Below are 21,108 nucleotides of genomic sequence, written 5' to 3'. Positions count from 1 at the left end.
CTGCTCTATATCACACAGTACATGGATACAGGGAATCCAGGGGAGGAGGCTCCATATCCTTGCTATTTCAATTCCGTCCTCCCCCCAAAAAACCTGTACACAATCTGTTGTCTTAGTCTCTTAGATCCAAACTTGTTATACACATTGCCACCTGGGCGGCCCGCTTTCCTCACTAGGCAGGCGCAGCGATCTGCAGTAATTGCTTCCGGATTTACACTGCTCACGGCAACTCTGCTAAATGCTCAGTAGGAAGCATCTCGACTGTGTGTGAGATGCAGTGAGGAGCCAAGTCAGGCTGAATCCCTGAAGTCCTTGCAGTCTGCCCAGGGGGTTCCGCTGCTTTTCCTACAGGTGCATGGTTCTGTGGAGCCTGGGCAGGAGTGGAGATGCAGAGCACTGCCCGCAGCAGCTGTGACAGCAGGGACATTAACGAGTAGACAAAGAGACAGGAAAATAAGTTTGAAAAAGCTACAGTTGCCTATGCAAAAAAACACTGCAATTCCATCCACAGGTAATTGGAAGAGAAATTTTAGGAGGTGAGTTTCTATGTCCTGCGGCTTAAGAGCTAGAAGCAGTGTGATTTAGGTTGTTATCAACGTGACCCCAATTTGATTCATGAGTTGGCAAGGATAAGAGAAAGGTGGAGAGCAGTAAAAATTGTCATTGTGATATGTTGGTGCTGTAATTCTGGGTATGAATTCAATTGGGAACATTATTATGAGTTCTTCTGCTTAGATTTGAACATAACTTTTATTTATTCCCCATTTAGAGAATTTACCTTAGATTCTACCACTGGGGAGCCTTCTTATAGAAGGAATTGTTTGAATCCTGGGCTTTGAGAATGGTTCTGAGCCGCTTCCTAAGGCCCAACCTGTCACACTTTTTGGAGTAGATGCCTGGCTATGCCTGCTAACTCATGCGCAAGTGCCAGCATCCGCACCATCCACCTTCTAGCACACCCCTCACTGTGCTCTCGCGACCTGGCTCTACCTGCAGGCTCCTGCACCACAGGGTGGCATGAGGAGGGAAGGCTGCGTCCAGACTGCCCTGGGCTCCCCCAGCAGCATCCATTCCCAGCTGTCATTTTGAGATCTACATGCTCTTGGCTGGGCCTCACTCCTTCCTCACACGTAGCACCCCCAGCCTCTGCCTCCACAGACCCCAAGACTTATCTTCTCATGTCTTACTACTGCCACCAGGAGGCGGTCAGACTTCCACGTCATCTCTCATCCCCAAGACTCTTCCATACCATCTCTGTAGATCTGCTCATCCGGCTCCTTTTCTAACCCTTCCCCAGTTGCTGGAACCCTTTTGCCTCTCTAGAACTTCTGTTCACTCAGCCATGAATCTGTTGGACCTCTTGTTTCTTCTCAGAAAATATTTTTTTTTGTCCAGTTGAAACCTGTCTTTGTCTGTTAGAGATAATTTTCCATGCAGCTCTCTCGGTTGGAGACTGTTTTTTCTCCATGCCATATAGACCATTGGTCTGATAATTGATTAGGAGTATCCCATTTGACATTTGTTTTTGGTTGATCTGTTTTAGGTTCATTTTTCCTGACTTTTTAGATCAATTGAGCACTCTTTTAATCCACTTTATTTCCCCTATGGGCTCTTTGTGGTATTTTCTACTCTTTGGTTGATGAATTATAACATACAGCCTTAATTTATGACATTTTACTCTAGATTAACATTTTAGCACTGCATGAATAATGCAGAAGCCTTACAACAGTAGAATTCAATTTAATCGTTTGTGCTCTTCTTTTCGTACATTTTATTTCTATATGTGTTACAAACATCACGATCCATTGCTTCAATTTTTTCTTGAAATAACTATCCTTTAAAGAAATTGTGAAAATAGAAAATAGCATTTTGCATGTAACCATGTATTTGCCACTTATGGTGTTCTTCATGCCTTCTTTCAGATGTTAGTTTCCACCTGGTAAAATTTACTATTAGTATTTATCACAGTGTGAATATGTATGTTGGCAACAAGTTATTTCTACTTCCATTTATCTTAAAGCTGTATTTTACCTTTATTTCAGGTGACTGTTTTCACTGGGTATAGACTCAGGTTTCAATTTTCCCTCCCTCTCTCCCTTCAACTCTTGAAATATATGTATTATTCCATTTTCTATTGTCTTCCATTGCTTCCAGTGAGTAACAGATATTCTCCTCACTGTTGTTCTCATGCATCTGATACATTCTTTCTCCTCTGGCTGATTTTATCATTATTCCTTTACCAGAAAAAGGACCAAGATGAGGCAGGTGAGACACTTAGGTTGTGAAATTTCAGGAGGCACTCATTCTTAGGTTAGTATACGCTCTTCCTTACATTGTGTGCCCTAGGTAACTGGTCTCATCTTAATCCCAGCTTGGTATTCCATATTGTCTTTCCACAGTTTGACTATGTGCTTAAGTGAGATTTGCCTAATATAACTCTTGCTTATTGATCACAAAGTTTCCTGCATCTATGGGTTTATGGTTTTCATCAAATTTAGGAGAATACTGTATCCATTTCTTCAAATACATTTCCTGACCTATTATCACTCTCCTTTTTACTGGGAGTCCAGTTGTATGTGCATTAGATCATCTGATATTGTTTGCAAGTCATTGAAAACCTGCTCCCTGCCCCCCCATTTTATTTTTGAGTAGCTTCTGTTGGTCTCACTTTATTTACTGATCCATTTTCTTCCACTGAAACAATTCTTGTCAATAATTACCAATCACCTCTATGTTGTTATAAGCCAATTGTTAGTCTTCATTTTATGACATATCTAATCACACCATCCTTAAAACTCTTCACTTGCCTTTCTAGAAGTTATTCTCTATGAAAAACTATTCTTTTAATCTCATTAATTGGTATCTCCTCATATAACATCCCATTCTAGTCACATCAAAGTTCAGTATCAGATTTCTTTTATTCATAGGCATTGGCTACTCTAATTTGCTTTCATAGCTATACATTCCTCCATATACTCTGTAATTGTGCTTTAAATGCTTTTAAATCCATTTTTATATCTAAGATTGCCTCCCTTAACTCGAGACCCATGTGTACTACTACTGCCTTCTTGACATCTGCCTCTGGAGATCTAATATGCATCTCAAATTTAAAATGTCCAATATTTAATTCGAGGTTCATCTTCAACAAATATGCTCTTTCTGCAGTTTTACACACCTTAGTCAATGATTTAAGATTATCATTTTTTTTCCTCTTTCTCTCACATCCCACATTCAATTAATTGACAACCACGTTGGCCGTACTCCCAAAATACATCTTAAATCTAATTTCTCACCAATGCCTTACTACTATCCTTGCCTAAGTCAATGTAATCTCTTTAATTATTTGAGTAATCTTCCAACCAGTCTATCTGTTTCCTTCTATCACAATTGATTTTCCCTTCCACCAAAGCCTACTCTCATATCATTTGGAATGTTCCTTGAAAAATGCCACTCTTCTACTCATAACCCTCTAGTATCTTCCCGTTTATCTTAGGAAATGCCTCATGCAAAATTATGCCCAATTGCCTGGGAGTGAATTTGCAGTGCTCGGTGACACAAAAGCTGGACCCTATTGCCTAAATTCTAGTGACAGCTCCGAAAGGCAAGTCCAACTTCAGATGTCCTTGTGGGATTGGTTGAATCCTTTGGGGGGCTGAATTGCAATTCAACTTTTCCTTCTATCCAATCTCTCTTTCATCACTCTCACTAGTGCTAATCCCCAAAGTGGTTTCCAGTAGACTTCCTGCCCAGAAATCACCATCTAAGGGGTCTATCCTCTTAGGTGGTGTAAACAGTTCATTCTCCCAATGTCTCTATCTCCCTCCTTATGTAGTAAAACTTTAACCTCTCAGAACACAGTGCTCTCCTACTTCAGACATCCCAGTACTATGTTTCTGTTCAGGATCTCTTCCTTTGCCTGTAATTTTTACATAAAGTTTTTTTTTTTTTTTTTTTTTTTTGACAGGCAGAGTGGACAGTGAGAGAGAGAGACAGAGGGAAAGGTCTTCCTTTGCCGTTGGTTCACCCTCCAATGGCCGCCGCGCTGATCCGATGGCAGGAGCCAGGTACTTATCCTGGTCTCCCATGGGGTACAGGGCCCAAGCACTTGGGCCATCCTCCACTGCCCTCCCTGGCCACAGCAGAGAGCTGGCCTGGAAGAGGGGCAACTGGGACAGAATCCGGCGCCCCGACCGGAACTAGAACCCGGTGTGCCGGCGCCGCAAGGTGGAGGATTAGCCTAGTGAGCCGCGGTGCCGGCCTACATAAAGTTTTAGTCATTCCAGTTGTATCAGATATATTTTGGGCTTTTTTATCATCGATTGCCTTGGTATTATTTTTTTTTTAAGACTTAATTGGTTATTTGAAAGTTGGAGTTACAGAGAGAGAAAGAGACAAGGGCAGAGAGTTCTTCCATAGACTTGTTCACTCCCCAGATGGCCACAACAGCAGGGCTGGGGCAGGCTGAAGCCAGGAACTTCTTCCCTATCTCCCATGTGAGTACAGGGACCTGAGGACTTGGTCCATCTTCTGCTGCTTTCCCAGGCCATTAGCAGGGAGCTGGATTGGAAGTAGAGCAGCTGGGACATGAACCCACACCCATTAGAGATGCTCACATCAAAGCTGGTGGCTCTATCCTTTGTACCACAATGCCAGCCCTGTTTTAGATTTTTATCACCATCTTTTGGATAAAGTTTAAAAATTATCTCTTTCCCACACAATACTATCTCAGGGCTCTCTTCCTCTCCATCTTCCTCTCTCTTCCTTTTTCCACACAACTCTGCCTTTCAAAATGAATAAAAGTCGGCCGGCGCTGCGGCTCACTAGGCTAATCCTCCACCTTGCGGCGCCGGCACACCGGGTTCTAGTCCCGGTCGGGGCGCCGGATTCTGTCCCAGTTGCCCCTCTTCCAGGCCAGCCCTCTGCTGTGGCCAGGGAGTGCAGTGGAGGATGGCCCAGGTGCTTGGGCCCTGCACCCCATGGGAGACCAGGAAAAGCACCTGGCTCCTGGCTCCTGCCATCGGATCAGCGCGGTGCGCCGGCCGCGGTGCGCCGGCCGCAGCGCGCCGGCCGCGGCGGCCATTGGAGGGTGAACCAACGGCAAAAAGGAAGACCTTTCTCTCTGTCTCTCTCTCTCGCTGTCCACTCTGCCTGTCAAAAAAATAAAAAAAAAAATGAATAAAAGTCTTTAAAACCACAAAAAGGGCCCAATGCTCTGCCATAGTGGGTTAAGCCACTGCCTGCAGTGCTGGCATCCTGTATGAGCACCAGTTTGAGTCCCAGGTTCCTCCTTGTGTACCTGGGAAAGCAGCAGAGGACCGCCCAAGTGCTTGGGCCCCTGCACACATGCGGGAGACTCAGAAGAAGCTCCTGACTCCTGGCTTCTGGCTATTTGGGGAGTGAACCAGTGGGTAGAAGACCTCTCTTCTTCTCTCTCTCTCTGTGTGTGTGTGTGTGTGTGTGTGTGTATGTGTGTGTGTGTGTAACTTTGCCTTTCAAAATAAATAAAAGTCTTTTATAAAAAATCCCATAACCTGGGTTTTCTAAAACAACAGGATGCGTTCTCTCGTCATCCTGGAAGGCAGTGAGCTGGGGTAAGAGTGTCTGGACAGCTGACGTGAGGGCTCTGAGGGAGACTTGGCTCTGGTCCTCCCGCCCAGCTTCTGGCAGTTGCAGGCAATTCCTGGCTCTTCCAGATTTGTAGCCATTTTGGCTCTAATTCTCTGCCTCCACCATCACACAGCCTTCTCCTCTGACCTTCTCCTCTTCTTCCAAAGATGACTATTAATGGATTTAGTGCTTACCTTAAATCCAGTTTGCTTTCATCTCAAGATCCTACCTTAGTTCTATGTGATAAAGATACATCTCTCCACTTGAGATCAAATTCCCAATTACTGGGCAAGGACATGGACCTATCTTTGCAGGAGGGGGTTAGTTATTCAACCTGCTGACAACAGGGAAACAATGATTGATACGCCCACTTTTCAGATGACTCAGCTTTGAGTTTCTTTACATTTCCTGTCCCGGCTGATGACTTTCCTGAAAACTCTAATCCAAGCAGGGCTGATCTACACAGTATGCAGATTGACAGCTCCCAACACAGTCCTCTTACTGTCCAATATTCAATGTTCACTATTGCTTTTACTTAATACTTATTATACCTAATTCTCCTGAATGTAACTTGAGCTCGAGTCTTTTGGGACTGTCAAAGCACTGCCAATAAGAACCAAATTTCCCAAGCTTCTTTTAGTAGCTGGTGTTTGTTGGGAGGTACAGGAGGGAAGACCTGCACAGCTCTTTTATAAAGCTCTTATTTGAGGAACTTGTCTAGAGTTCACACAAGTAAAGCCTACACATTCATTAGGTCTGCACCAAGCACAGGGTCCAAGGCTGTGGACTGAGTTTTCTTGCTTCAGAATTCTATCCGTTCTCATATTTTTTTCCTAGCCAATATGGTTCAAACTCAGGAGCATAGGTGTGACCATAAATAATGTTCTTTGATCAAATAGTTCTTTGGTCAGAGTCCATGGTAGTAGGTTACATTTGCTAGCCTCCGTAACTGGAGCCATGTTCTACCCCCAAATTGTCAGCATCAGCGATACATGTCACTTCCAGTTGTGACTATTGGTCAGTGTGAAACCTCCATATAACTGACCCTTGTTGCAGTGACCAACAATGTTCATATGGTGGCTGCTCCATGACCACAGTGCTGGAGTGAGGTGACAAGAAATTGTGACGGGGCAGGCATATGTCACGGTGGTAAGGCACTGCTTGGAACGCCAGCAGTGTCTGTGTTTGGGTCTCAGCTCTACTTCTAACTCCAGCTTGCTGCTGATGTGCACCCTGGAAGGCAGAAGCTGATGCATCAAGAGGCCAGGTCCCTGCCATCACTTGGAAGACCCATATCCAGTTCCTTGGTAGTGGCTTTAGCCTGGTATGGCCCTGGCCATTCAAGACATGTGGGGAGTGCACAAATGGATAGAAGAGCACTTTGTGTCTGTCTGTCTCAGTCTCTCTCTCTCTCACTCTCAAATAAAATAATAGTTGTTTTTTTTTTTTTTTAAAGAAGCACTGGGCAGGCATTGTGGCACAGCAGGTTAAGCCCCTGCATGGGAAGCCCACATCCCATATTGGAATGTCAGTTTAAATCCTGTCTTCTCCACTTCCCATCCTTCTTCTTGCTAGGGTACATGCTGGGAAGCAGCAGACGATAGTTCAAGTACGTGGGTTCTTTCCACCCCTGTGCAAGACCTGACTTCAGCCTGGCTTACCCTGGTTGTTGTAGGTTTTTGGGGAGTGAACCAGTGGATGGAAGATCTCTCTCTTCTGGCTCTCCTTCCTTCCCTGTCACCCTGCCTTTCAAGTACGTAAATAAATAGCAGAAACCAAATCTGTCCAGAGCTGCTAGCAGAGCCAGGAGTTGTGTGTAGTTTAGCATAATCTAGTTTATACATCCTTGGACAAAGAGATTTAGTAACAATCCCGACTTACTTATCATGTTGCCCCCATAACAAAAGGAAACATTCAGGCAAATTGATCCTTGAGAAAAGCTTTTCCTATCCTAGAACATCTTATAACTAAATGCAAAATAGTCTCTGGTATTGATCATGAGTCATAACATTTTTTCTTTTTTCTTTTTTTTTTTTTTTGACAGGCAGAGTGGACAGTGAGAGAGAGAGAGAGAAAGGTCTTCCTTTGCTGTTGGTTCACTCTCCAATGGCCGCCGCGGCTGGCGCGCTGCAGCCGGCGCACCGCGCTGATCCGATGGCAGAAGCCAGGAGCCAGGTGCTTTTCCTGGTCTCCCATGGGGTGCAGGGCCCAAGTACTGGGGTCATCCTCCACTGCACTCCCGGGCCACAGCAGAGAGCTGGCCTGGAAGAGGGGCAACTGGGACAGAATCCGGCACCCCGACCGGGACTAGAACCCGGTGTGCCGGCGCCGCAAGGCGGAGGATTAGCCTAGTGAGCCGCGGCGCCAGCCAGATCATGAGTCATAATATTAAAGACACGCTGCATCATAGTGTTACAAGATTGTATAAGTGAAACTACTCTGACAGTTTTGCTTGGACAAGATCAATGGGGAATGGGTGCTAAAATAAACTGCTTAGAGCAAGAGTGAATTTCTCTTTTCCAGGCCACATTCACTTCGATTCAAAAGAACCTTCCTCTGTGGAAGTCCTCTGCTCCAATCTCCACCCTTAGGGATGCCCATACTTTGTTTTTTTAAAGATATTTATTTGAAAGACAGAGTTACAGAGAGAAGTAAAGACTGAGAGAGGTCTTCCATCCACTAGTGGCCACTCCCCAAATGGCCACAATGACTGGGATTGGGCCTAGCCAAAGCCAGGAGCTTCTTCTGGGTCTCCCATGTGGGTGAAGGGGTCCAAGCACTTGGGCTATCCTTGGCTGTTTTCCCAGATGTATTAGCAGCGAGCCAGATTAGAAATGGAGCAGCCAGGACACGAACAGGCGCTCATATGGGTTGCTGATTGCAGGCCTGGGTTTTAACACACTGTACCACAGTGCTGGCCCCAACCTCCACATTTATAAATGGGATATCCTATCCTAATTCAGTATCCAATGATGAAAAAGCCAAGATCCAAGAGACTTGCAATTAGGAGGAGGATAAATTTGTATTTAAACCAGCAAATCCAACAAAATGCTGTAAGTGCTGTTGATTGGTCTGGATGAGGTACAGTGAAGGGTCCGAGAGGGGGGAGAGTGGGACCCAGAAAAGGAATTGAATCTGGTGGTTCAGGCATCATTGATGAGATTACCCTTGTTCATTGGTATATATTTGGATGATACATTTATGGGCACTACCATCTTAGGAAGAATGATCTATTCTATCTGACACTTTAAAAAAATCAACAGCATGTTAGTTATATAATTGACTGCTTGGGGCTGGCACTATGATGTAGAAGTTTGGTGTCCACCTGCAGTGCCAGAATCCCAAATGGGCACTGCTTCAAGTCCTGGCTGTTCCATTTCTGATCCAGCTCTCTGCTATGGCCTGGGAAAGCAGCACAAGATGGCCCAAGTCCTTGGGCTCCTGCACTCATGTGGGAGACCCTGAAGAAGCTCTGGCTCCTGGCTTTAGATTGGCCTGCGTCCGGCCTAGCCATTGAGACCATTTGGGGAGTGAACCAGTAGATGAAAGATCTCTCTCTCTTTCTCCGTCTCTCCCTCTGTCTCCCTGCACCTCTACCTTTCAAATAAATAATCTTTTTTTTAAAAAAAATGACTCTTCTCTTTATATTAATAAGAAAACTAAAAATTAATCCCCACCCCCCAAAAAATGCTAATCTGTTTGTTACCAGAGGTCTGGGGCTATAACTTATGGACAGTTTACCTTGAGAACTAAGCATGCAACGTATGTGTGTCGGTGTGGGTAGGGGAAGGTGTAGAGAATGGAATGAAACTTAGCATTGAATGAATGCTATCAAGTAACCAAATTGCTAAAATAAAGAAAATTATTCTTAAAAGATCATCTTTCTGAACTCCCAGTAGATTTGTCAGGCGGTTCAGGCACACTATTTAAGAGAAAATGAAGTGATTTTACAAACAGCCTTGGAAATACATTCATCTTAGAAAAATCCCTTGAGTTCTCACTGTCCTCGTCCACTATGAGCTAACAACATAAGGACTCATTAACTGGAAGTCCCCGGGCAGTTTCTGGGAAATGCTGTAAATGTAGAGTCACTGTCCTTGCTCTCAGTACATAGGAAAAGGTGGGAAAGAAACTGCAAGACTTTTTGGGAGTGGATGATGAAGCGGAAGATGGGACTGAGAGGGAAAGGAAGCAGCCACGTGGTTTTAGGATTGACTAAGAAATGACCCGTGGATTCCAGTTTCCATTTAGATATAGCAACAGCTCAATGGCTCAGACTCTTCTCTCTGAGCTCTCAGGGAAGTCCTCACAGCTGGAGGACCCTGGTGATGTGGATGACATCCCCTGTTCCTTAGCTTGGGATCATCTTTGGGAGGACTTTCACCTTTTCCCATAGGCTTCATCTTCTCCCATGGGGCCTGTTTTAGGCACACACATGCAAGTGGCCCATTTCTTTTGTTGGCATTCAACAACCCCTAAAGGCCACCACTTAAAGAAGTCTTCCAGCTTCCTTGCGAGTACTTGCAGTTCCGTTATCCGAGATCATTTGCACCCCATACAGGCACTCTTAAAATACAAATAAGCTGGTAGAAGAGCTGGCATTCTAGGTCAAACGATTTCAAATGATTGTAAAGCTGGCACATCTGAGGCTTTAAAGTGAATAGGTTTTGATTAGTATCAGCCAGCAGAATACAAAAGTACTGAAAAATCTGAGAGAAGGTGGAGGACAAGCAATGTGGGGTTTTGTACTTTATTCTTTGCTTAGAACCAGCTCTGTTTGTTGTTCTAACGGACTGCCTCCAGCTAGACAGGCAAGGACGATGTGAGGAAAAAGACATCATTCGTACACATTATGTTTCTAGCTAAATATTAATGGGCTCCTGAAATATTTCATCTTGAATTGTAAAGGGACACGTGTGTGAGCCTTGCCTGTGTTTTGCTGGTAAGTTTCTTTATTTGCTCTAAGGAGTCTTAATTCAACTCACCTTAGACTGCTACCAACTTGCGAAAAATAAGATACCTCATCTTTTTTTTTTCAAGTACATAACTGATTTGGGGAGCTTCATCTGGGTATTCCACATGGCCTGAGTACTCAGGCCATTCTCTGCTGCTTTTTCAGGCAGATTAGCAGAGAGCTGGATCGGAACTGGAGTTAGCCAGGACTTGAACTGATAGGCAAATGGGGTGCTGGAGTTGCAGGCGGTGACTTAACCCGCTATGCCACAATGCCAGGCCTGTTACATAACTGATTTTGACAAACAGAAATAGATAATTATAAATTTTGCATGAATGAGAGCAAATTTGGAAAAAAATGAGAATTTTAAATTAAATCCAAATTTGTTGAAAAGACTTTAAGCTCTATTAATAACATGCTTATTTCTTTAAATATAAAGTAAAATGAATAAAATAAAAAGGATGCTTTTTCTCAGGGAGCAGCTAAACATTCATTTTAAAAGTTCTGTTTGGCAGTTAATTCCTTCCCTGGGCTGACTGTTACGTACTTGACTGTAGAGGCTTTGCCTTTGATCAGACAGGATTTAGGTTTCTGCAGAGAATGGCTCGCTCATGTCATGGCCCAAGTCACCTTCCCACGACATTCTCCCACCCAAAATGCTTGAGATGCAAAAGCTGCTGCTATGTGAAGCCTACCTGAACTCACTCCGAATTGAAAATGGGATGAATGTGTTTTGTTCATGAAACTGTAGAAAAGGCAAAACTGAAAACTTTTGTGATAAGTATAAGATTTCTTTTATGACGCCCAGTTCCCGTTTCTATCTATGGAACATGACTAGTTCATCTCACACCTGGTTTCTAAAGTGATCCTTTATAAATGTAAGTAGTGCCTGTCCCTTAGCTTGTACTGGTGTGTGTGGATGAGGAGGGTGGAGAGGACTTCTAGGTTTTGTGCATGGGCAGTGTTTGAAAGACAACACTGGCGCTGTACTTGAGATGCATCCATTCTACTCCTACCTGTTAGCATTGACAGAGAGTCTCCACCTGGGGCAGAGGCTGAGTCCTTCTTCTTTTTAGGGGGAAATAAGAATGCACACTCTTCAATATGGTAGCCATTGTCTGCATGTACCTATGTACATTTAAATTACTTCTAATTAAATAAAATTAAAAATTCAATTTCTTGGTGGCAGAATTTTAAGTGCACCCTAGCCACATGTGATAAATGCCCACTCTTTGGTACAGAAATGGAATAGTTGTATCATTGATGAATCCTCCTTATGTTTTATAATTTCTCACATGCATTGCTAACTTTGCTTTTTGATTTCATCCTGTATTAGAGTTTGCATGCTGCAGTGTCATTAAATTAAATTCATTTTATTTTATTCTCCATTTCCTGGTCATTATGAACCATGGAAGTTCTTCAAAAGCTTCATGGAAAATGCATATTATGAAAAATGATGCATGGGTTTCAAATTTTTTTTGCATCAAAATAAACTTATCTTTTAATTCTATTTTTTCATAAACATCAAGAAGTACCCTTGTAAAAGCATTGTATTCTGGAGCTAACCTGACAGCGTTCCAAATTTCAGATCCCACCCCCCCTAGAATTCCTTTCTTAGCTTCCTTTCTTCTTTCGTTTCCACATTTTGAAAGATTTTTTGTCCAAAACAATGTATTTGCCTTCATAATTGTTAAATTGCTTTTCTATCTTTTACTACCAATGACATATATAATTGCTATTCAGCATTTTTCATCAACACAAGACTGATTGCCACTGCACCAAAGTGATAAAGTTCCTGCCTGCAGAAAGAAAGAAAAGGAAAGAAAACCAACCAAACAATAAGCCTTAATGTTTCTATCAGCCCCCACAGCGTTATCTTGAGTGAAGGCAGGCTTCCCATTAGGCTACAGTGAAATGCTGAAATTAGCTCAGAGAATGATTTTACAAACCTTACAGAATCAAGGTAGGGATTCACAGATTTCGTAGCACCCTGCTGTTTTGCAAGTAAACAAACCAAGCTGCATACTTTCACAAACAGGTGGGCCAGATTCCAGTTTTATGTCAGGTCATTCTACCATTCCACACTTCCTACCTCCAAGAGGATTCTGAATGAGGAGCCTCCGTACTCCTATACCTGCTGGCCAAGCCCTGGAAACTCCTTTTGGAGGTGCAGAGACGGTGAACCTCGGGACGGCAGAGACTACAGTAGTGGCTGTGTCTCAGAAAGCAGAAGTTGTTGTTGGGTGATCCTAAAGCACCAGATGATGCTGAGACTCTCTAGAAGTATCCTTAAAGTGTAGGCTCAAGTCTGAAGTGTGTGTAGGCTGGACTGGTTTGAAAATTGCCCGAGTTTGAGCCAGTTCCATACAGGAGAAAATTCTGAACCTGGGAATTTCATAATTTCCTCCTTGGAGACCTTTAGATTTCTAACTGTTGGTTTGAATAACGACTTTTAAGGGCCCCTGGTACTATTCTACGTATCTCACAGATATTAATATCTTCAATGTTTCTAACAACTCCATCAGACACGATGGTCATTTCTACCTCACAGATGGGGGTGGGGGTCTGAGGCTCAGCTTTGCTGAGGCTTGCACAGCCAGTTGATAACAGAGGGGGGCTCTGAACTTGGGAAGTCCAGCCCAGAGCTCATGTTCTTTACCAGTACTGCAGAGTGTCTGTCTCCTAGATGACCTTAACATCCTGTGGTTAAAGGGTGATGAGAAGAAGGCCAATGCTGCAGCAAACTTCATCTTTCAGTTCAAGCCCTGGGGATTACAAGGTCACAGACTGGTGGGCTGCGTTTGAGCCTCATGCTAGTGATTTCTTTTGGCCAATACAATGGGGAGGGCAGTTTGCAGACACTACTACAAGGATCTGAAACCATTAACAGGGAATGCATTTGATGATTCCTGTGATGGGTTTCATGGAGCTGCTCACACTTTAGCCTTCAAGGATGAAGGCCTCTCCTGCTTCTCTCATTCAAGCAAATGGAGTTGCTATGCATTCAGCTTAATTCGTGTTTATCGTTCTCTATTCATGGGGAAAAAGTTAGTGTTAGCTCATATATTTTTTTCTGGTTTAACATTATATATTGTAAAGAACACAAGGTGATAACTACCCTCACCATAATACATAACAGGAAAGTGATGTTAGCATCCAAATCACAGCAGCCCCACAGTAGGCAATCATCAAACTATGAAAGCACAGAATCCACCTTCCATGAACTAGCAGGACTGCTGTGCTGTGTGATATTATTGATGATTAAAAAGAGGAGAGTTCAAACCGCAGTAACCTGCTGTGGATGGAAACGGTGACCTCACTTGGGATTGTCTTATTTGCAGGGAATTTCTTTTGGTTTTGCTTTCCTAGGCAGTTGACATGGTAGAAGAAGTAAAAAATAGGTTATTGATGCTGTGGTCAAAAAGGAAATGCCTTCCGCTAAGAGGGATCCTGTGAGTTAGAGTTTGTAACAGCCATCTTCAGCGGTCCCCAGACGGCTGTAGACACATGTGCTGGGATGCTATTCCAGCAGCCCGATTTTTAATACAACAACTGGTGGACAATTATTTCATTTACCTCCCACGGTTAAATGATGTTGATCCCTGTGGCTTACAGGTTCAGATACACCAACTTGGAGGCGAGCGTGGCAGTGCATAATGTGGTCACAAAGAAGTAAACTGTTCTGTAAAGTGCATTGGCGGTGACAGCTTCCTTTCATTAGGATGTCATTTCATTAGCTGTAGAATTGGTCAGGACAAAAGAGAGTCTACTTCCCTTGGGCCTGTGTTTCAAGGAGGGAGAAAAAGAGACCATTGAAAAACATTCTGTGGAAATTTTTTGTTTCTGTCTCCACAGTGTGTACTTTAGGATCTGTTGGCTCATCAAAACTGATCACCTTAAAAAATATTTTATATATATGATTTCTTACAACTGCTGGTTAATTGATATAAATACAAAAATGCAATGCAGTTTGTATTCAGTGACTGTTGATCGTGCTTACAAGGAAAACACTTTCATTTTTACCTGTTGAGGATCATCACAAATCCTTTCCATGTTCAGTCAATTCAGAGGAAAAACTGTCCTTGTGAGTTCCAGAAGCACCCAGTCGGCCATTGTGATCGTACAGCATGTACCAAGCTACATACATACATCTCCAGTGGGAAACCAACGTGCAGGAATATGAAATGAGCAACTATTCATTGGGTGAGAGTGTTTTTGCATGATAAGGGAGTAATAACTATTATAATCAAGTTTTATTCTTTTAAATAATAGGTTACCAACTTAATTATTAAAAATTTGCTCCAGCCTGCAATCTGTGGAAAATTGTATATAAATTATGCAAGTTTCTGAGCATTTTCACTCATTTTATCATATATATACAATTACTTAAAATTGCCTTAATCTTAGTTCTTTATCATCCTTGGTGCTGTTTGATTCCAGAAGCTGTTGGACAGAAAATGCAAGTTCTTCTTGTTAAAAGCAAAGCATTGTATTTTGCTTTGATAGGATAATTTTCTTTGGATGAATGAACACTCCAATCATTATCTACACCAGAGTTTATGTAAGAAAAGCTTTCCCAGGGAATGATTCTTCTGGGACCTATTCCCCTACGCTCACTGGCTACTTCTCTGTGCTCCCTCTCAAACCCCTCACTTTGGGCTTTAGTGGAAAACAGGAGATGAATTGAACAGAGGAAAGGATCTCAGATTTAGTAATAATGATGAAAACAGCAGGACATGAATTTATCTTTAATTCTCACTGCCTAACTAGGGAAATGAGTTTATAATCCTCATTGTTGAATTATAGGCTGAAAATTAAAAAAAATTTTTAGGTGGTTGTGGATGTCACTCTGTGGTCAAGAAATAGTGATGTGATAATTAGGATAATGGTTCCCAACTCTGGATCAAAATTACCTGGGGAGCTGTTTGAGTTCGGATAGTTTTTGGCTCATTGTAAAGCATACCCAGCTCATAATAACTGAAGCCACAGGAAGATATGGCATCCACTGGGCTCAGGCACAACGAGCCTTTGGCATCTGGGACAGACCAACCTCTTGGCCGTTCTCAAATCTTCTCTGCACATCGATTTCCTCTCTTTCTTCACAGGGCTGTCTCTACTGCCCTAAACACCCAGCAAGTGTTTAGTGTTGAAGAACAAGAGAGGAGGGATGGGAGAAAAAGGGAAAGAGAGAGGAGAGAGAGAGAGAATTTCTCCTAATCCCAGTCCTAACATTCCTGGAGAATGACTCCCCATTGGCCATATTAAGTCAATTCTCACCCGATCAAGCTGGAAGAGTGGGGGAAGATGATTCCAGGGTATGAACTGGTTGTCCCCATGATAACCATGTGAGTGGAGGGCACGGATGTGGGCACAGTTCAGAACGAAGTAGTCAGGGGCTGGGCACAAACACCAATAGAGCCAAATGCAAGAGCTTAGGCCATCTACCTGAAAGTCCCCATTCCCACTGAAATCTAGAGAGCTGGAAAGAGACTCACTCTCAAGCACCGGTTTGAAAAGCCAGGTAGGCAGTAACTTCAGGCCTCTCCTGAACTGCCTTTTCCTACGCACTGTAATGGTGGCAAGGCATGAAGTAGCCCAGATGTGTAGGGAGAGCCGGGAGCGGGCAGGGAGAGCTGAGGCTGACTTAGCGGGATCCATTGCAGCGGGCATGGTGAGCAGAGACCAGCTCCGGGAGTGACTGCGCTTCCTGAGGCCTCTGGTTGTGTACCCAGCAGGGGAGATGACACCCCGAGGGAGCATGGCCACAAAACAGGAGAGCGTGCCCCTCTTGCGGGCTTTTTCACCAAACCTCATCGGGTGCTCACAGAAAACCGTGGGAAGGTCCTAAGGCAGTCTGTATGATGGGGGAGGAGGGGTGGGAGGAGAGGTAAGACACTGAGAGCAGCCTCTTTTCCTTTGCTTCCCCTTAAGAATCAAAATCCTTCGTGTGGGGAGAGCAGCAAGCAACTCATCAGCCTGAGGTGCTTGGGAAGTTGCACTGCAGTTTAAAGAAAGGAAATATGGGAATATCACAAAGTGCCGTAGACGGGATGGTTTTGAAGTGATATTTTTGCTAGCTCACGGGGCTCGAAGTCAGAGATGAGGGGTTGGCACAGCCCCGTTCTCAAAAGGATCCTCCTGCGAGTTACAGACTGCTGAATTTTTGTTGTGACCTCATGGGCAAGAAAGAGAGCTAGGCTTTCTGGGTCATCCTGTTCAAGGGACTAATCCCATCATGAGGATTCCGCCCTCAGGACCTAAGCCCCTCCCAAAGATCCCCACCTCCCCTGACACCAATACATTGGGACTAAATTCCACTATATGAATACGGGGCGGAAAGGTGGGACACAGACATTCAGTCCCCACCAGATGGTGTGGATGGAAAAGCTGTAGGCCACTAGTATATATATGGACAGAAACGGTTAGAATCCTTCCCATTACATCAACATTTCTCAACTTCCAACACAGAATATCAGAATATTTTGCTTGGCTGGACCAGGGACAAAAACCCTTAAGGTTATGGTTGGTTTTTTTGTTTATTTAGTGTTTGTTTTTTAGTCTCCTGGGGTTTCCTGTATAAAAATCCAATGCATATGATTAATAGTTTGATTTTATAAATAATATTAGCTATTCAGTATTCCAGATAAAGATTGCGTGGCTGGCAGTTAGTTTTATTGTGAACATAAAGGAAAATAATTGGGCAGCTTAAGAATAGGACCTGAGCCTGTCTTGTGTACCAGTTGGGGTTGCCAGATTTATCAATAAGGCAAAAAACACCCAGTTTAATTTGAGTCTCAGGAAACAATGAATGTACTGTTACTTCAAGTATGCCCAATGCAATTTTGAATATTTGACTGGCTGTCCTATATTTTTATTTGGAAGCTCTAACACTGATGTGTCTCTAGCACTGTGCCTGGAACATGGTGGGTGCCTGTGAACGATATGCTGAATGAATTGAAAAATATTCTGTAACTCTTTGAATAGTAATTAAATTAATTCCTGTGTTGAAATCAAAGAACTAGCTTACAGATACTTTGCCAATTAAAGGATCCCAGAGTGTTTCATATGCCTAGCATTGATCAGGATTTGTGTATCTGTGCATTCTATGATATGTGTTAAGATACTTGTGAATCCAAGCCTTCAGGAACTATGGCCTCCTGAACCAACAGTCAACAAATCTGATGACTTTAATAACTATTGATTTTTAGAGACATGCTTGGCAGATAATGATAAGAATTATGGAAGTGAAGAGGCCAGGATAATGAAATAATTTTCTTAGATAAGCCCTATTTTCAAGGGATCTCTAAAGCCAATTTTCGTTTTCTAAAGCTTTCTTTTGCATGCATCTTCCTCCCGTCTACCTCTTCTGAAATCGATGGTGATGACTATTTCACTTGTAACCTCTGGGCAACAAATGAGAATAACTGTCTATGTGTCTATGTGACCATCGTCTGTATGTGTCCCTTACATGGGGTAGGCTCAATTCATTAAGCATATGGCATTCCAAGGCCTCAGGTATTGGCTAAATTTTTCTACCTCTTCACAAGAAGTGACATAGGATATTGATATTCTAATGAAGAATCTGGTGGTAATAGACTGCAGGCACTTGGACACCAGCTTCTAAGTACAGTTTTCCATTTGCTTTAAGGTAGTGCAGAAAAGCAAGCATAATGAGGAAACACAACAGGAGACTTCTTTCATTTTTACATAAAAATGTCATTTATTCTGGTAAATAAATCAACCTAGCCTTGGAAGTGATTTCTTTTTTAATTCCAGAAAGAAATGTGCAAATGGCTGCATTTAGTCTGCAAAGGAAAAGTCAAGGATCCACTCAGTGTTTCAGTGTTTTGGGAAAAAGCTTTAATTGGGCCTTTTGATTGAATCAAGCATGAGTTTTGTTCTGATTGCAGAATCTTAGCATTTCCCTCCCATATCCATTTGTGTTCTGGTGTTTGGAGTTTCTAGTAAGGTGGTCAGCATATTTGCACGGGACTGCTGGAATCTCCTGGAGTTTGGGGTCATTCTATTGAAGGATGTAGTGTTTTATGCTCTTCTCCAAGGCATGTGTAGTCTAAAGATACTGGAGGCTTTTGGACACATGTGTTTCAACATGCACCTCTGCCTCAGTAAGCAATCATATCTCTCATGTGGACCTACGCATCTAGCTGCCATTACTTCACCAAAACTGAGTAAAGATCAGACTGATTGTCTTGGGAGTGTGCAACAGAGACAGTGACAAACCAACAGTGAACTGTGGTGTTGAAAAGACACAAAATATTGGGAGACTTAGAATGTGAAATTGCTTGGAATTAAAGCAATGAGGTAGAAAAAGAAATGGCTCTTCTCAGAGGAGAATGGGAGAGGTGCACAGAAAAAAGCACCCAGACCACAATGTTCCAAGATGGGGAGAGAGGGAATGCCCATTGCTTCAGGAGTGTGTATTTTTCCTTTCCTCGAGGTCACCCATGTCTTTCCAATAAATACTTATTTTATCTTCATTTACCACCTTAAGTTTGTGTTCTTTGTAATTGATGATCTCCAAGGCCTGTCTCCTCTCCTTGCCTCATTTATGGTGATTTCTGTCCTAGTTATTTTGTGGAAGGTAGGCTTTCCTAAGTGGTTCTGGCTGGAGGTAACTAGAGATTAAACTAAGATTGAAACTTGTGAGAAGATTTTGCATTTCCCAGAAGATTTAACCCACTTACCCAAGTGACAGTCTTGAAAATCCTTTAATATATCATCTACCTTCTTAGGGTAAGCCACCATTAGATTCCCACGAGAAACATCTCTCAATAAAATAGTCACTCTGTCAACAATGGCCAATAAGTCAGAAAGAAAGAATCAGCACAGCCCTTTATTTCTGATGCTGCCATTGTACAATAATGCCAGGAAAGGCACCACTATTACCTGCTTTGTAAATTACTATTTTTGAAGACTGCTGCCAGTAATTGGGTCCATGGACTTTATAACAGACTTATTATCCAGCTTGTGACTGAAAAATTCTGTTTAGTTCTTTTGGCAAGTAGGTGAGTGTTTAATTTTGATTAGAAACTAGGGCCCACAAAACTCTATTATGTAGTCTTGAAAACTGACTCCCATCTGAAAGAGTAAGACAATAAACTCACCCCATCTAGGTGCTACCTTTGGAGAAGAAAAAGTTACACTATGACTTTATTCCCTCCATAGGGTTGAAATTTTCCTCGTACTTTCTTGGGCCCTGTGTTAGTCTATCTCAACTGTCATTACAAAATACCATGGGCTGGGTGGCTTAAACAAGATAAATTTATTTCTCACAGTGCCAGAGGCTGGATGTCTTAGATCAGGGTGTCAGCATTGTTGGATTCTGGTGAGGGCCTCTTCCTAGCTTGTTGATGGCCACCTTCTTGCTAGATCCTCACATGGCAGAGAGAGAGAGAGAGAGAGAGAGAGAGAGAGAGTCAGTCATTAAGATCTCTGGTGTCTCTTCCCCTAAGGGAACTAATCCCGTTGCAAGGGCACCACCCTCACTCTCTCATCTAAACTTCATTATCCCCAAAGCCTCTGAATCAGAATCCAATTGCTTTGGAGAGCAGGGCTTCAACATCCGGGACTGAAGCAAAGCTCAGCCCAAAGTTTGCCCTAAGGAAAAAATAAATATGACTGGAAATTCTAAGCCTGTTGAAAAAAAATACAAGAAACTTTTTCGTGTGGGTGCCACAGAACTGTTTTTCCTTTGGATTTGCCAATGTCCCTTCCGTATTTTCTCTATTCTATTCCCAGTTTTGTCCATTTCAACCAGGTTGCAATTATTTCTGGATTTGCTTGGACAGCCCAGTGAATTAGTGATTATGGCCTTTAATAATTCTCACTGCTGAATATAAGTGTTTACTGTTTTCCTTTTGAGGAGCAGGGTTTTCTCCCTATTTAAGGTGTTGAATGAATCTCAAAGAAGCTGCCTGTGTCACAGGAACTCCGTGGCTTTTGTAGAAGTCTACAGTTCAAAGGTGCTGTGCTGTTGATGAATGCATTTTTTTATTTAATAAATGTTAATTTACAAAGTGCAACTTTTGCATTGTTGTGGCTCCCCCCCCAACCTCCCTCCCTCCCATGGCCCTCCCCTCTCCCACTCCCTCTCCCATGCCGCCCTTCATCGAGTTTCATTTCAATTACCTTCATATACAGAAGATCAAATTAGTATACACTAAGCAAGGATTTCAACAGGCTGCACTCACACAACCACACAAGGTATAGGGTATTGTTCAACTAGTAGTTGTGGGGAGCAATCCGGACTAGACTGAGTTACTGGAATTAAGACTTATTCTATGCATCTGATCTCCCACAATATGGCGCTGGGAGAGAAGTAAACAGCTTCTGCACAGCTGCTTCCAGTTCAACCAATAAACTGTAGGACTTGCTCCTGATTGGAGGAGAGCAGCGTGCTCGGCGTGTGGGCAGCCGAGTTGGGATTGGCAGAGAAGGACTATAAAGGAGGAGAGAGACGGCATGCACCAGGAACATCTAAGGGGAACATCTAGCTGAAGGAACACCTGTGCAGCCCCCGAGAAGAG

At 43.1% G+C, this 21,108-nt stretch overlaps 1 long non-coding RNA gene across 1 annotated transcript in view; it reads left to right on the top strand.

The window, feature by feature from the left end:
* The window catches only part of LOC127483555 (uncharacterized), a 194,712-nt gene that overhangs the window by 147,826 nt on the left and 25,778 nt on the right, over positions 1 to 21,108 (top strand). The window lies entirely within an intron of this gene.

The sequence above is a fragment of the Oryctolagus cuniculus genome, chromosome 13, assembly GCF_051225735.1.
Source record: "Oryctolagus cuniculus isolate XC-2025 breed Fujian yellow rabbit chromosome 13, ASM5122573v1, whole genome shotgun sequence".
In the NCBI taxonomy this organism is placed as follows: domain Eukaryota; kingdom Metazoa; phylum Chordata; class Mammalia; order Lagomorpha; family Leporidae; genus Oryctolagus; species Oryctolagus cuniculus.
The sequence above is the reverse complement of the archived record's forward strand: the minus strand, read 5'-3'. Positions and strand labels throughout refer to the sequence as shown.